General features: G+C 44.9%; 1 pseudogene; it reads left to right on the top strand.

Moving 5' to 3' along the window:
* Positions 1-5,019: 5,019 nt before the first annotated feature.
* On the top strand, positions 5,020-5,174 carry LOC122218960 (annotated as a pseudogene).
* Positions 5,175-17,810: the final 12,636 nt, after the last annotated feature.

Raw genomic sequence — 17,810 nt, forward strand, 5'->3', positions numbered from 1 at the left:
TGCTCTCAATGCTTCTTACATGGGAGTATATGCCCTGGATGGTGGAGAATGTGGCATCCTGGGACTCAGGGACAGCAGGGATTTGTAGCACTTTGTTTCATGTTTTTTTACCTTGGGTGAAGGACATTGTTATGTCACTGAGATTTAGGCTGTTAGTAATAAAATAATTTCTTCTCAACATATATCTGAGATTCAAGGAAAACTTTAAAAAACAAATCTGAACTGCTGTGATAGGGCAAGCTGCAGAGCAAATGTGGGACTTATACCCAGGTGGGGCTGAGGCTGGGGAAATGGGCTGTGAAGACATGAAAATTAGAATCTCTTTCTAGACAGAAAGGGTTTTGTTCTCAAAAGAGTGTTGGAAACCAACATCTCAGGGGACAACAAGTTCAGCATGGGCTAGGAGGCTTTGGGGGACCTAAATTAGGTCCAGAAGGAAAAGTAGTATATGAATGAAGGTGAATGGGCAGGCGAGTGAAGTATACCTTGGACAGATGTGCACGTGCACACTTTTCTGTTTTCCAAGGCCACGTGCTTTTCACTCTATGAAAAGAGTGTTTTGGACTGTTTCACTCTCTCGTGTTTTGGACTTTGCCCCAACAAAGTATCATAGAAAGCACTAAATATATATGTTTTTAATTGAACCACTGAAATTCTTTATATCTGTTAAGGACTCCAGAGTCCCTCAGCCCTAGACTTGAATTCTAGCTCTGCTACTTAGCAGTTTCGTGTCCCCGAGAGGGTTGTGGAACCCCCAACACCCAGCTTCCTGTTCCTTACAATGGGGTGACACCTGCCTTGTCTCTGTCCAAGCTTGTGGTGAGGGTTAAACATGAGAATATACATGAAAGTGCTTTGAAAGCAGTAGACTTCTATGCAAATGGGTTAGCAAGCTGTCGCACTGAATTATGTTCCCCAATTCGTATGCTGAAGCCCTAGCCCCCAGTGTGACTGTATTTGGACACAGGGCTTTTAAAGAAGTAATTAATGTTAAATGAGGTCGTAAGGGTGGGTCCTAATTCCAAAGGACTGGTGTCCTTGTAAGAAGAGGGAGAACCACTAGAGATCTCTTTCCCCTTCTGCACAAGTACAGAGAAAAGCCATATAAGCCGAGAGGGAGAAGGCAGCTATCTGCAAGCCAGGAAGAGAAGCCTCATGGGAAACCAACCCGCCTACCTTGGTCTTCCAGAACTGGGAAAAAAATAAGTGTCTGTTGTTTAAAGTCATCCAGTCTGTGGGATTTTGTTATGGCCACCCTAGCAGACCAGTACAGAAGAAAATCAAAGTTTCAATGATTACAGAACGCTTTTGTATGCATCTTTTTTTAAAAATGTTTATTTTTTATTGAAAGGGTGGCAAAATACTATCAAGCAGTATTTTGAAATTTTTTTTTTTAATTTTTTTTAACGTTTATTTATTTTTTGAGACAGAGAGAGACAGAGCATGAACGGGGGAGGGTCAGAGAGAGGGAGACACAGAATCTGAAACAGGCTCCAGGCTCTGAGCTGTCAGCACAGAGCCCGACGCGGGTCTCGAACTCACGGACCGCAAGATCATGACCTGAGCCGAAGTCGGCCGCTTAACCGACTGAGCCACCCAGGCGCCCCTGAAATTTGTTTTAATTAAGTGCTCACATTTTTTTGCATCATGAAATGTTGAGAATAGGTGTGGGTCTTGTCTTCTGCTGCTTTGCATCCTAGAAGCAGGTGGAAATGTCTGACAGTTAAGTAGAACTGGAAAAGTGCAGAATGGTATTCTTTGGAAGAAACTCTTGCACTTTTTACCCTAAGTCACTCCATCCCTGCCCCCTATATGTTGTTAGAGCTTCTGGGGACGGTATAATTTTTTTTTTTTTCCCAGCTGTGATAAATGGTGTACAATGCTGGTTTAAGATAAGAGGCTACAGTTTTGTGGAAAGAGTTCTGAGGAACATGGATTCCCTGCTTCTTTCCTGCAACCCTGACTTCTTAGGCCAGTAAGTCACAGACATGATTGCTATACTCCGGTTCCAGTCTGTTCTCAGTGGTTGACATGAATTTATCTGTCTTTCCACCCCTCCTCTTTGCTCCCGACTAAGCCCTTTCCTCCCCCCATCCCCACACCGACACCTGGACTCTCCCTTGTAATTTTAACACTTGGAGTCCAGAGGGACCATCTCATGTTGCCTTCATCCAGAAGGGCCTTGGAAAGCTAGAAAGCAAGCATCCTCTTTGTCTTAGCAGTGGTATATACTAGCGACCCAAGTGGTTTAACTTGTATTGACACTTTTGGGGTTACTAATTCAGTGATGGGAAATGAGGACTTTTCTGCTCTTTTCTCTTTCTGTTATGAAATATATTAATCTTGCCCCACCCTCTTTTGAACATCAACCTGTCACCTATCTTTGAGAGTGATGGTTTTCAAGGTCTGAGTGGGAAGGATGAGGGCCAGTATGGCCAGAGGCATTAAGGGTTTGGTGGGTTGGTCTCAATGGAAGGATTATCCTCAGGGTAGACACCACTTTTCCTCTGTGTGCGTGTGTGTGTGTGTGTGTGTGTGCGCGTGTTGGTGGTGGTAGTGGTGGTAAAATATATATACATAGAATTTACCAACTTAATCATTTTAAGTGTACATTTTGGGGGCTTCCAGTACATTCATATTGTGCAATCATCACCACCACTGTCTACAGAATGTTTTCATCTTCCCAGACTGAATCTCTGTCTCCATTAAACACTAGATCCCTCCCCCTCTCCCACTAGTCCTTTGCAACCACCCTCCACTTTCTGTCTTTATGAATTTGAAAATTTCACGGTTCTAGGTACTTCATATAAGTAGAAAGAGGACAATTTTTGTCCTTTTGTGTCTAGTTTATTTCTCTGAGCATAATGTCCTTGAAGTACATCCATATTGTAGGCTGTGTCAGAGTTTCTTTCCCTTTTCAGGTTGAATGATGTTCCTTGTATGTATATGTCCCATTTTGTTTATCCATTCATCTGTGGATGGACACTTGGGTTGTGTCTATCTTTTGACTATTGTGAGTAATGTTACTACGAATATTGGTGTGCAAAAAATCTGTGGGAGCGTTTGAGTCTCAGCTTTCAATTCTTTTGGATAGCTGCCGAACAGTGTAATTGCTGAATCATAGGGTAATTTTATGTTTAACCTTTTTAGGTACTACCAAACTTTTCCCCCACAGTAGCTCAGCCATTTTCCATTCTTACCAGTAATGGTAGGCATCTTTGTCACAGGTGTGGGGATTTATTTGGCACCTTCAGATGCTCAGTTAAAGCTATAATTAAATGACAGGTATACATTCTAAGAGTATGATGGCACCTGGGCCATTATGTAACATAGAAAGATGTATTTTCTTCATGTTTTCCCATCCAACCAGATAGGAAGTAAAATAGCTTTGGGTTTGAAAGCTTTAATATGTAAAAATATTTGATCAAAGACAACCAAAGTCCTCATGCTCTACTGAAAGTGAACTTCTGGTAAATGAACTCTGTGGACGCACTGTGCCCTTATGCCCAAACATGATATGCCATTTACATGCCCAGAAACAAACTCTATTTCCTCATTCATTCCATAAGAGTTTGTGGAGCTTATTAGGGAAAATTCTTCCTAAATCGCAGTTTTTTTCTCTTTGTGCTTGCAATCAAATAAGCATATCCTTTTTCTTGAACTTAAAACTCTATGAAGCGTGCAGGCATTTGGAGAGTAGCGGGTGGAAGATGCCCAGGAGGTGTTTTCTGGAATGGAACAGATAATTTCTGATAAGGTCCTCCAAACTGTGGTTTATCAGGCTCCACTCCCCCGCCACGCCCCCCCCCCCCCTAGTTCTGGGCAGGGTGTAGGGAGGGAGAATTTACTTCCAAGTTATGTTTTAGAGACATTCTGAAGTGTGATGCTCTAGTACTTGCCAGGGACAAGCAGAACACTAGTCTTTGTGGTGACCCTCTGTCTGCTTTGCTCCTGGAAGTCTCTCCTGTAGCACTGACTCTGTGACTACGTTTATGGTTCAATTGAGCAGCGGACTCCCAGCCTGGACTAGAAGTCCTTCAAGAGTAGATTAGCTGGAGCTTGGTGGGTCCTGTCAGGCTGAGCCCGGGGGAGGCTCAGTCCCTAAAAGGGACCCTTCTGTACCCTGACAAGATGGCCTAGAAGCCAGTGGGAGAGGATTGAAGGCCCATGAAGAACAAACACTAATCCTGAGCTTGCTGGGGAGAAGGAAGAGGGGCGACCCTTCCTGACACCTGCCGCCATACCTGGGTGACTGGCTTGTTCTCCTGTGTGTGTTTGTGTGGGTTGGGAGGGGGTACCCTGATGCTCCGGTGCAGCTCTGCTCATCTGTGATCTTGATTCAGGGGGGAATATTATCATCTGATACAGTCTTCCTATCTAACACTTTATCAAGCGCAGCAGTCACAGCCCAACATCAATCTCTTGCTAACACATATATTCATCTTGATGGGGCTCATGGCACCCTGCGATGGTTACCATATGAACAGAGTTCTGTGATGAAGCTGCATTCCCCAGGGAGCATTCCTCCTTGCCCTTCTATGTGCTCCCATGTGGGCTACTGGGGGTCAGCAGTGACCCAGAGGCTCCCTACACACAGACTTTTGGCATGGGCCTCTTGATTCCCTTGCAAATGGAACAAGAAATCCATGCATGGTGAAGTGGGGGCGGGGGGGGGGGCAGGGGACGTCCATGGGCTCTAATTAGCTTCTGTGGTATTGAGTCTGTTTTTCTTTTTCTTACAGCATGTTGACTTCACATTTTGATCTTAATGTGTTTCCTTATTGTGAGCCCCATTCCTCCAGTGGGCTGAACGGTTTCTCCACTCTTGGATAAAGAACCTTCTGACAATGACAGTGTTGTAATGAGGGTGTGCCAGTATGGTCATCTTGAACATCCTTTGGGATGGCATTAAGAAAACACTTGGTTGAGCTGGGTGGGACCAAAGCAGATTTTAAAAAATGTTTTCCTTCTCTTTCTTCTTCTCCGCCATCGTGATGTGTGCTGTGACTGTTTCTCGCCATGTCTTCTCACAAGGCTTTCAGGATCAAGTGATTCCTGGCCAAGAAACAAAAGCAGAATCATCCCATTCCCCACTGGATTTGATGAAAACTGGTAATAAAATCAGATACAACTCCAAGAGGCGGCATTGGAGAAGGACAAAGCTGGGTCTGTAAGGGATTGTACATGAGATGGCACACGTTTATGCTGCCTGAAAGTCATGTGTTCCATCACCTCCCTACTACCTGACCAGTAGATCTGTTTTATCAGGAAATTGACTTTTCTCTCTTATGATGCTTCTGCACCAGTAGGTTGGTTCAGTAATAAACATGTGAGACCTTTTGATTGAAAATAAATAAAAATGAAAAATGTTTTCCTTGCTTTTTCACACCTTTACTTTTCTACCAACTGATTTTCATGAGCTTTCTGGAATCTGGGTGAGTAAATTAACTGCGTGGAGGGGAGCTTTGCTTGAGGAAGGTTTTGCCTTTCTTTTTCCACACGTTTTATACCTAAGTTTTCACTGCTTTGTGGTCAAGGAGTCAGGTAATGACCCCTGGGGTTCTGAAGACTCTTTTTTTTACAATCTCTCCAAGAACTTATTCTTCTGACTGATGTTCTTTCCTCTACTTCCTTACTTTTCAGAAGGCAGCCCATGTACCAAGAGTGTATATATATTTTTTTCTTGTGATTGGTTAAGAGCAATTGTTGGTACTTAAAATACTCCTTTGACCTTGATGTACTGGCTTGCCATCAAATTTTATTGTGTAAGCTGAAGCAAAACAATCCATGTCTAAAATCTAGCTCTCGGTGATACTTAGCACACTGTGATATTTATATGTCAAATGCCACTTAATAGTAATGTAAATAAGACATTATGTGACTCTTGTGCGGGGGTAGACATTATTCTCAGTGCATTGTATAATACTCTCTGGCCTGGATCAGACTTAGGTACTTTTCTCTTTGCATATCAGTCCTTGAGACCTTGCTATTTTATCATATTCCTGTGGCATAAAGAGAAGAGGAAGACAAATTCTTTGCTCTTAAGAAGCTTGGAGAAGAGGCTTACAAGTGAATAGTTACATGCATTGCAATAGTCATTACTGTACAGATTTGGACCAGATTTGGGGATACTTACTGCCTTCTCTCTCTTTCATGGAGGGAAGGAGCATGTTTAAGAAACAGGGTGAATGAAGGTTGAGCTGAATCTTGACCAGGGTTTCTCATCCTTGGAACTGTTGACATTTTGCACCAGATCATTCTTTGTTGTCCTGTGCATGGTGGGATGTGGAGCAGATACCTGGCCTCTGTACTGGGTGACAATGACAGCAACCCTCTTCTCTTCAGGTTCTATCAATAAAAAATACCCCCAGACATAGCCAGCTGTCCCCTGAGGGAAAAGATTACCCCTGGTTGAGATTCACTGAGATTCTCTGAGTGAAATCAGAGAGGAAAAGGGCTTCCCATGCACAGCCAGGGATGTGGGAGAGAGCCCAGCCCATTCAGGCACCCTCAAGTGGTTGAGAACTGGGTGGAATTCAGTATACCTGGAGGCTAAAAGGTAAATAGGCCCGGTTTTGAGGTCTCCAAGCAGGGAACAAACTAACCACTCAAGTTCAGGGGCAGGCAATGGGGAGCAGCACAGTCAACTAGGGGTGTTATTGGGTAGCCTACAATGGGTGTCATTAACATTATGCACCATCTGGCAGCTTCCTATTGCAACTAATTAGGCTTGCTAAGTACTCTCTAAACCTCTAGAATCCTTATTTTAAAATGCTACACTCTAAAGTTTGGTGCCTTGGGACAAAACCCAGGTATCTTTGTTTATGGTCATGCTGTAGAGGGAGGACTTCATGTGTACTTGCTTGGAGCCAGTGAGGAAGGCTTCAGAAGACCTTTGTCACAGGAAGAAAACCTGCTGTGAAATATTAGAGGCCACCAAGACTACTGTCTGGAGATCAGGTGGAAGGCAACAGAAACTATGAAGCCTTGAAACAAAGACACAGTGCACCCAGGGTGGAGAGGAGGGCTGGCTTAAGAGCCATTAGAAAGTACAACTGGCCAGGCTTACATGGGAGCCTGGGAAGGGGAAGGTGCAGGATGAGCCTGAGTTGTCTGGATTGGATATCTTCCTTTTCTGGGTGCCCAGAAATGGGAGCTAAGAGAAGAGCCAATGCAGGTAGAGGGAGAACACAAAGATGGCTAGAGTCACCAGTTGGGACAGCGGGGCAATGACCTCTCAGACCACTGGAATCTGGGGAGAAAGGACCAGGCTGCAGATACATATTTGTGAGTCACTGTATTGAGGTGGTGGTTGCAGCTGTGGGTGAGATTGCCCAGGGGTGTGTGTAGAGAGTGGAGAGTGTAGGATCGAATCCTGTTTTCCATTCCTTGCAAATCCTGCCAGTGCTCTTTCCCCACAGTCACTTTCCAGGCCTGCAGCCCACCGTGAGTGACTCCCTCCCCCTTCCTTTTGAAGTAAAAAACCACTGGCTAAACAATCACCATACTGGAGATGCTTTGGGTCTGACAAACTCTGCATTTCTGGTAACTTCTCTGTGTTTTGCTCTTGTCTTCCTGACTCCACGGTAAGCTCATTCAGGCTGGGGCTCTATTTTTGCATCTTCTCAACCTGATTCTACACCAGTTCAATCCAGTAATGATCCCCAACTCTGAGGCCTATGGGATCCTTAGTTGAACCGTGACTGGAGGACAAAGTCCTGTTCTCCTTGAAGAGCCCTACCCCCCTGTTCCTCCTGCTGGCACCTGGGGCATGGGGCTGACTCACTGAGTCAACATTTTTTGGACCTGCTTGGTGCATCCCAAACCCTGATTCCATGTGCAGCCTGAAGGAAGAAGAACCTTCTTGGCCTTACCTCTGAACCTTCTTGGCCTTACCTCTGAAGATTGGCAGTTTAATATACTAAAAACAAGCTGGATGTTCAAGTGACCTATTGAAACACAAAGCACTGGGTTCATTGTTCACTTGGGGGAAAATATGAAAATTCTGCTATTGCTGTGTGATTGGTGGTCAGCACCAGAACGACCAGTTGGAGGCCTTACTAAGCCAGGCTGCTGGAAGGACAGCTCAGAGGTATTGTAAAATGTGTTCTCTCCTGCTGGGGTTATCTGCCAAAAAGGGTGCAGCTTATCACCACAGATGTTTTCGCCAGGCTGCCTGTGCACTTTAACCCGCTGTTGCAACTGGGGTCATGCACAGGAGCCACGGGGTCTGGGCCCCCAGTGCAGCCAAGCCAGACTGGGGCCTGATGTCAGCTGCGTGCTCTGACCTGCCCACTGGGCACAGGCTGGTGAGGGGGATCAGTGCCTGGCGGGCTGGTTCTGCTCTGTTAAGACAGGGTGTGACAGCCTTGGGGGTGATGTGGTCCAGAGGGAGCCACAGGCTTCTCTGCTCCAGGCTTTCCTCTTCTCTGGAGGGAAGTGTAGCATGATCTGGGGCAGTCACCTGTTCTTTTTTTACATTATATGTTTTTCCTTAGTATTTTTTTTTTTTCAGGAATAGAATTTAGTGACTCATCACTTACATATAACACCCAGTGCTCATCCCAACAAGTGCCCTCCTTAGTGCCCTTTGCCCATTTAGCCCATCCCCCTTCCCAACACCCCCTCCAGCAACCCTCAGTTTGTTTTCTGTATTTAAGAGTCTCTTATGGTTTGCCTCCCTCTCTGTTTTTATATTATTTTTGCTTCCCTTCTCCTATGTTCATCTGTTTTGTTTCTTAAATTCCACGTATGAGAGTCACACCATTTTTTAACTTCTCCATCCGGGGGTTTTGCTTGCACTCTCTTCAGATTTTGCTCTGAGTGCTGGACCCTGGGTGGTTTTCCTTCTTCCCCAAGCTGCCAGGTTAACATTGGTGTGAATCAGAAAGTGTGACTAGCCAGCACCCACAAGCACGTAGCACCCAGACATGTTTCAGCTCAACAGAAGCTCCAACTGTTCCAGCCTCCTGAAAGTCAGGGCTTTAGTTCAGGGCTGCGGCTGAGGGCTTGATTTGCTCTTACTGGTATGGCTGTGTTTCCATCTCTCCAGATCCAACAGCTCAGGAGTGGAGAGTTATCTTTCTTTCTTTTTTTAATATATGAAATTTATTGTCAAATTGGTTTCCATACAACACCCCATGCTCATCCCAAAAGATGCCCTCTTCAATACCCATCACCCACCCTCCCCTCCCTCCCACCCCTCATAAACCCTCAGTTTGTTCTCAGTTTTTAAGAGTCTCTTATGCTTTGGCTCTGGAGAGTTATCTTTCTTGCAACTCATAAGGGTTTCAAGCCTTCTTGGGGGTATCAGAGCTGAAAGGATGGATGTGTGTGTACCAGAATCCCCAAATCTGTCTCAGCCTTACTATGCCGATTTTAGGTTTAAAAGCATCAAGAGAAACAGCAGGGTGAGCTCCATTTGGGCAAGAGCACTTTCATTCAGAATAACGCCATTTCAAATCTGTAAGTCCTATGTGCTCTCCTGTTCTTTCCATGTGTGTCTGACAAGTCTGCAGTTGTGAGTTTCTGCAATGTCAATTGCCCATCGCTTTTTCATTTCATGTCATGTCATGTCATGTCATGTCATTTCATTTCATTATCATTTCATTTTTGTTGGGAGGCACATGGGTGCAGAAAGGTGTGCACAGTCCGGCTTCTCTGTCCTTACCCAGAGATTTGCTAGCACACTTGAGGTGGGCGAAAGTCTCGGGTGCCTCTGTCTATGGGGTAGAGGTGAACTTGAGCTAGGGGGTGGGGGCAGAACAGAGAGATGGGGAGACACAGTCTTAGCTTCAGAGCCACAGGGGCTTCTTGGAGGGGCTAAGCATTCTATAGACAGTTTGTGTTACAGGTAGCCCCTAACACTTCTTTGTTTGTGCCAGTGATCAAATCTTCTTCATTCCACAACCTCCAGCTTCCTGTTGTACCTGTTGATTGGGTACAAGTGGTAAACACCCTGGAGATGTAGAAGGCAGAGGGAGTGGTGGGGTGCTGAGCAGGGGAAGCTTCTTGCTCAGCTGCTTGGAACTTCCTCCTTCTCCCTCCATTGCTAATGCACCCCCCACCCTTCTTTCTCCTCAGATGGAGACCCTGAAAACCAGCAGCATTTGCTGGTCCTTGCCCAGATAGAAGGGTCCTTCTGCTTAGCACAGGAGGCTGCCTGCTGGCTGCCACCACCTGGGAACTGTGGGAACACGTGGCTGCCACATAGGCAGTGAGTCAGCATCCCACCTAAGAGGCTCTGGGAACCCGGCAAGGGTGCTCATCACCTCGGGTTAATATTAACTGTCCAGGCAGGTCCAAGGCAAATCCAGGAAGAGAGGCGTGGCATCCCCGGGGTGGATGGAATGGGTGGAGGAGCCAAGAGTCCTCATAACCTGGGCTCTTCAAATGGCCCAGTTTATCCCTCCCTGAAAGTTTGTTTTCTCTTTCCCCACCACCCCACTATTTGGTGAGATACTGCAACTGGTTTGGCCCATGTAGGGGAGGGGGCTGAGGGTCCCAGCACCCTTGTGATTTTTTAGAGGTTAAGAAAGGCTTTGGGGTCAGAGCTGGGTTAGAGGTTCAAGGTCCACTGTGGATGGCTGTAAGACTGCAGGAGGGTTGCTCTCTAAGTCTTAGTTTCCTCATCTTGGGGAAAAGACCTCATTGCATGTGCGTTTCATGGGAGATAACGTGAGTAAGTGGCAGCTGTTATCTTCCTTTTTACAATGGCTGTTTCCCTTGACTTTTTCCTCAAGATCCGGCTTTCCTGCCACAACAACCTATAGGGAAGCTTCCCAGACACCTCTGCTGTGAAACCTGGCAATGGGATTTAATGCACCACAAGGAGCAGCCGGTTTCTGCTTCCCTCAGTGGCGTGAGGAGGGTGACTGTGCACACAGAGGTGGGGGAACCACGCAGGGGCTGCACCGACCCAACACAGGGGCTGGGGTGGGGGCCGTAAATTGTTGAGTCACCCCAGAGGGGTTTCCTTAGTGACCCCAAATCCATCCTTGCACCCAAGATGTCTGGATTCTGGAATATCATCGGGCCTCTGACATTTGGAAAGGTGCGTTCAGAGCAGTTGTGAGCGAAAGCTGCAGCCTCAGGGGATTTGGGCTAAAGGGTCATGAAGTCAGGCATTGCACCTCCTGTCCTTGGAGGCTTATCATCCACTGACAGATAACCAGAGTCTTGGCCAGATGACTCACGAGGGTGGCTTAACTTCTTCCGGGATCGTTCGTGGCTAGCTCTTGGGAGATTGGGGGTGGGGGTGGGGTGAAGAGGAAGATTTGTTTGTTTTCTTGGCAAATATTTACTGAGCACCATTATGTGACAGACCCATTCTAAGCCACAGAAGATGCAGAGCCCTGAGTTCCTACTTTTTCATGCAGCTTCATTCCATGAATGGAGGATGAGAAGTAAATAGGTGTTTGAATAAATAAGCAAGAGGCTTCAGTGGGCAGTAAGCTGTGATGATGAAGAACGAGGCAGTGGTTCCCAAACTTGAACAAGCCTCAGACTCACCAGCAGGGCCAGTTAAAATGCAGATGGACCAGTGACATGGGTTCAGTGTCCAGGGAAAGACTGATAATTTGCCTTACGAAGGAGTTCTCGGGGATGCTGTTGCTAGTCCCTGGACCACACTTTGAGAACCACTGACTTCGTATCAGTATGAAGGGATGGGGTGGAGCTGGTTTAGAAACAGGACACTCAGGAAGATGGGGTCAGGGTTCCTTTTAGTTGGCTGGGAGGCAGAAAGCCTGGAGGCTGTATGTTATCTGCAACTCTTTTGTGGGAGGGACAGATGCAAAGAAACGGAAGACTTTGGTCTCCCTCACCTCTCACTTTTCTTTTGTCCCTGTCTAGATTAACATTCGGAATCTCCCTGCCCCGGGGAGCTGGCCGTCCAGTTGGCTTGAAGATGCGACACTGCTCTTTGGTGGAGAGTATTCTCATCAGTCTGTTGGTTCTCATGAGGCAGCAATTTGAAGGCCAGATCACAGTCCAAACATTGCAGAAACATCACTGCCACCAAAGAGAAGGACATTCCTGTTCTAGTTGTAATCAACCCCCTGGATCTTTGGGCCCCTTATTACCAGTCACTCACTGGGTAGATGTGTTTCTTTTTCTTTTTTATGTTTTATTTTATATTTGAGAGAGAGAGAGAGAGAGAGAGAGAACAAGTAGGGGAGGGGCAGAGAGACAGAGACAGAACCTGAAGCAGGCTTCAGGCTCTGAGCTGTCAGCACAGAGCCCGACGCAGGGCTCGAACCCATGAGCAGTGAGATCATGACCTGAGCTGAAGTCAGATGCTCAACCGACTTTGCTACCCAGGCGCCCTGGGTAGATGTGTTTCTGTAAAAATCTATCTGTGCATGAAATGAAGATAAAAGCCATCAGAGTTTCGTAGATTAGAATTCATCTGAGGGCAGAGGACACAACTTCGTCTTTCTATCCCAGTGTCTAGCCGTGTGCTCGCCTTAATGGTAAGCCATAAATGCTTGTTGATTTCAAATATTTGCTCAATCATTTATTCACAACTGGGCACTATCCTGGGTGCTGGAGAGTTCAGGGCAAGGGAGAAAGATCCAGCTTCTGCTCTCATGGAGTTTATGTTCTAACTAGGGGATGCAGGCACATTAGCAGGTAATTCCCATGTCTGGTGTGGTCTTACATTGTATGTTAAGAGTGGGACCAGATGCTGTGAAAACACATAACCTAGGGAGATCAGGATGGCTTCCTGGAAGAAGTGATATATAACATGAGGTGTGAGGGGGGTGGAGAGGAGTGGTGTGGGGGTGTCATATGCACAGGCCCAGAGGTGAGAGAGAGTGGGGTACAGTCCCTGACTGTCATCTATTTAGGATGACTGGAGCCAAGAATTGTACCTTGATCCTGAAGCGATCAAGTGAGGGACACTGATAAAATGTCTTCGGGGTTTCATGGCTTGGTGGCTATTCACACTGAGTGTAAAGGCTCTGACTTATGCCTAGGTTGGGGACATTCGCTGTGGCTCTGACTGGGTACTGTGTGAAGGTGGCTCTGTCTGCAGGTCCCAGGTCCCAGATTTGTACTCCTTCCCACCTGTGGAGCCAGGAGGTCTGGGCAAACCAGTTTGGATCAAGGAAGAGGCTTGTCGAGCTCTTTCCCATCGAAGGGCATTCTTGGAACCAGAGCGACAACTCTCTTACCATGTGGTGTAGGGAAAGACCGTGTCCAAAATGGTTGTTGAAACACTGAAATATAATTTTAGTGTTGATGGCTTCGGCCCAGAGAGGCACAGATGGTTTCTTGTTGAACTCTGTTTGCCGGCCTGGCACGCAGGCTCTGACTAATGACTCTGTGACCTGGGGCAAGCCAGGTAGCCTCTTGGCACCTCACTTTTTCAGAGTTACAAAATGGAGATAGACTGTGCCTCAAAGAACGGCCTGGGAATGTTGTGTATAGAAACAAGATGGTGTTTTTGAAAACATTGGTCTCATGGAGGAAAAGTTCAAACATCCAGGATGTTGATTGTTAAAAGGCATTTAGTTGGTGTGGCAATGGTCACTGCTTACTCTGAGTGTGTGTGTGTGTGTGTGTGTGTGTGTGTTTGTGTGTGCGTGCGTGCGTGTTTGTGTTTGTGTGTGTGTGCGTGCGTGTTTGTGTTTGTGTGTGTGTGTGTGCGTGTTTGTGTCTGTGTGTGTGTGTGTGTACTTAATGGTTAACTATTCAGCCTAGAATCTGTATTTAGTTTATTTCTAGAAAATACTTTCAGCTTGCTTTTATATAGACTTTATTCTTTTATTTATACAGAGAATAGTGTGCTCACTATAACAAACTTCAGGTTAACAAAACATCTCAAATACAAAGAGAATGGGCTGAACACCACTTTTTAGGTTATTTTTTAATGTGTACTTTGAAGAGCTATACATTTTCAGCTAAAAGGTTTGTGTTTTGTGTGAGAGGTGCATATCATCTCAGAAGCTCTTTGAATCCCTTTACCTTTCTTTCCAAAATGTTTTTTCTCCTCTGTTGAGATTCCCCCCAGCTTCTTTCTCATCATCAGGTAGCACCCCCTTTGAAAGCTCTTGAGTCTTACTTAAACTTGAAGATATACTAATATCTTCTGTCCTGATGGACTTGTTTTCTGGCCAAACTTCCTCCTGCTACAGCTGACCTAGATTTCCTCCCTTCCGCTTTGACTTTTTTGACCCTAAGACGTAGTAAAGATAAGACTGAAGTTACCTGTAGGTGAGACATGCAGAATTTTCTAATTATTTAGGAAGTTCTGTTTCTCTGGCTGACATGCATTTGTTTTGCAGACATCAAGGAAACTCTCCACCTAGAGAGAGGAATCTTTCCATGGGCTTTCTCTCTTTACTCTCTTTGATTTCCTTACTATTTCTCACTGAGGAATGGCATGGAAGGTGGAGAAATGAATGTCTACCATAAAACGCGAGTCATGTGTTTGATGCAAGGAAGAAGGAGGTTAAAGTGGCTGATGCCAAATGCAAATTATAGTTCATGGCTGAGAAATAATTAAGCTCGATGTGTTTTTTTTTTCTTCTTCTTTAATCCTAGAGTCCAATGTGCAGAGTCCTAAAGGGAAGCTAAGTGCCTTTAATCAACCTTCGGATGAAGCCTATTTGAGCCAACTTCTGTTCTTCTGGTAGATGTCTTAAGGATGTGTAAATAGAATCAGAGTTTTAAATTTATGTTTTTCTTAAAATCCAAACTTGGCTTCAAACCTAAGAACATTGGGAATTCAATATAATGTAATTTATTTCAGACTGCATGAGATTGGCTCACCTGGGAGCATTATTTCCTATTTGAACTCATCAGTTTTTTTCAAATGTTTATTTATTTAAAAAAATTTTTTTAATGTTTATTTATTTTTGAGAGAGAGAGAGACAGAGTGTGGGGGAGGGTCAAAGAGTGAGGGAGACACAGAATCTGAAACAGGTTCCAGGCTCTGAGCTGTCAGCACAGAGCCTGACACGGAGCTTGAACTCACAAACTGTGAGATCATGACCTGAGCTGAAGTCAGCTGCTTAACCAACTGAGCCACCCAGGTGCCCCAATTTATTTACTTATTTTTTGAGAGAGGCAGAGAAACTGTGAGTGTGGGAGGAAGAGAGACAGAGAGACAGAGAGACAGAGAGACAGAGAGACAGAGAATCCTAAGCAGGCTGTGCAAGGCTTGACCTCATGAGCAGATCATGACCTGAGCCGAAATCAAGAGTCGGATGCTTAACTGACTGAGCCACCAAGGTACCCCAGAATCCATCAGTTCTTAAAGGTGGTGTGCCCCGACTAGTATACCAGCCTCCTACCTGGTCTTCTTGACTTTAGTCCTGTTTTTTCTAGGTCATCCTTCAAACCACTGCCATAGCTATATTTCCCCCAAGTCAGAGACTGTTGTGCTTTTCTTCTGCTTAATCTCCTTCAGTGGCTCAGTGGCTCCCCATGACCTTCTGAACCCTTTCCAGATGCCTTTGCATACATTCAGTTCTCATCTTACTACTGCTCTAGCTACAACATTCCTTTCATTGCACCTGTCAAGCATCCCCTTTCTTGCCTTCCTACTTATCCTTCAGGATGTAGTTCTTCTTCTCTGAAGTCCTCTGTGTCTACCAAATAGGGCATCTCTCCTCCAGGCTTCTTTAACACCATGTCTGCATTGTAACATTATCACCTCGACTCATGATTTTTTCTTGACACCTCCATGTGCCTTACTAGTCTGGGGGACTTGAGGATTGGGACATGTCTGATTCAACTGAGGGTCTGGTTCAGAGAAGGTGATCAATAATTTTGTGTTGCATCAGTGAATTGATGAATAGGATGGAATGGGAGCAACATGGAAGGGAGGATTCATTAATAAATGTAAAAGTGTTTCCTTAGAAAGGGGGTTGCCTTGGGGTATGACTGCTGAAACTTAGGAAGAGTAATATTCCTAAGGTTGGCTGGTGCCCGAGCCAGTATATCTCTGAACGTGAGTCTTTTCAAGGAAGATTTGTTATCAAAGACGGAGGACTATGGACTGGGAGCCTCTAGGGAGGAGGAGAAGGGTTGGGGGCAATGGGGACAGCCTGAAGCTTAAAGAAAAGACTTTGGGATACTGTGAGGATATGTGGAATTTTAAGATGGAGCTGTCTTGATTTTTGTGATTTGAAAAACCACACTAGTTACCAGAACTAAAAGAGAAGATTTTCAGAAAGCAACAGTTATTTTAAAGGTTGATCACTGGGGCGTCTGGGTGGCTCAGTCGGTTGAGCATCTAACTTTGGCTCAGGTCATGATCTCACGGATTGTGGGTTTGAGTCCTGCTCTGAGCTGTCAGCACAGAATTCAAAGCCTGCTTCAGATTCTGTCTCTCTCTCTCTCTCTCTGCCCTTCCCCTGCTCATACTCTGTGCGTGTCTCTCTCTCAAAAATAAATAAACATTAAAAAATAAAATAAATAAAGGTCAATCACTAAAAGTGATCAGTCTGGGAGACTATAGTCTAATTTTTAATTTTAATCCCTTTCTTCTTCAGTTTTCCATTAGATTGTTAGCTGATTGAAGTCAAGGGCAATGTTCAAATTTTCCAATGATTTTAACTGCAAGAGTGATGCATGCTTGTAAAAATAATGTGCAAGCATACAGAATGAAGATGTAAGTCTCTGTCCATAGGATTATAACTGGCTATAGGGAACATTTGTGCGAACTAGAAAAAGCCACTCTTGCTGTCTGCCAAAAGTTGTATAGCAATACACATGCACATCTGTGATGTCTACTGTATGACTGCCCCCATGCGTGGTCTACCACGTGTGGCCACCCTCTGCACGCCTCCCTCTCAACCCACTCCCCTCCTCAGAGGTGGCCAGATCTTTATCTACCCATGTGTGTGTACACGTGCATGTATTTACACACCGACATGCATACTTATATATAGAGAGAGGAGGATCAAGAGGTTTATAGAAATGGGACCATATTTTACATACTTTTTGGTCACTTGCTTTTTTCCCCTTGACAATGATCTTGGATACAATTTTCTCAGTTTATATACATTTATGTTATTCTCTCTAGTGGATGCTCTTCCATAGCATGGCTGCACTTTATGTAACCACTCCTTTGTAGAAGGACATTTAGTTTGTGTGCACGTTTTTTTATTACCCACAATCATGTAATGTATGTGAATGTTCTAAAGTATAGGCTCATAGAACCTGGTTAAAGGGTACCGGATGTTTACATTTGGGCAGATGATGCAAAATTGTCCTCCAAAGTTTGAGCTGAATTACACTCCCGTTTCTCCACATCCTTGCCAGTAGTTGACCTTGTCAATCTTACATTTTCATCAGTTTGATGGAGGAAAAATGGCACCTCATTTAACTTTCATTTTCCTGATTACTAGGGAGGTGGAGCGTCTTATCATATTTTATCAGCTATTTGTGCTTCTTCGTTGAAATGCATGTGTTTATCCTTTGTATTTTCAAAATTGGCTTGTTTAATGTTTACTGTGTATGGATTGTAATCATTTACTACCTTGTTTTGTTTTCCACACATACTTCCTGTTAACTATGCACTGGAAATAAATGATGAAGGCTGAATGAAAGGTAATGCAGTAAATCAGAAAGATCATAGCATTTTGGAGCATAAAGGGGTCGTGGAGATGATGTTGTCCAAATGCCTTATTTTACAGATGAGAAAACTAGGTCTTCAGGAGGCCAAAGTTATCTCATAGCTGGTTGGTGGCAGGTCTGAAAATTGATTCTAGTTCAGTTATTATTATTTTTTTCTGCCTGTTGTCCCTTCATGAAACAGTGTTTATGAAGAATATCATTGGTTCTTCTTTTCTGGG

This window comes from Panthera leo, chromosome B2, assembly GCF_018350215.1.
Source record: "Panthera leo isolate Ple1 chromosome B2, P.leo_Ple1_pat1.1, whole genome shotgun sequence".
Taxonomy (NCBI): Eukaryota; Metazoa; Chordata; class Mammalia; order Carnivora; family Felidae; genus Panthera; species Panthera leo.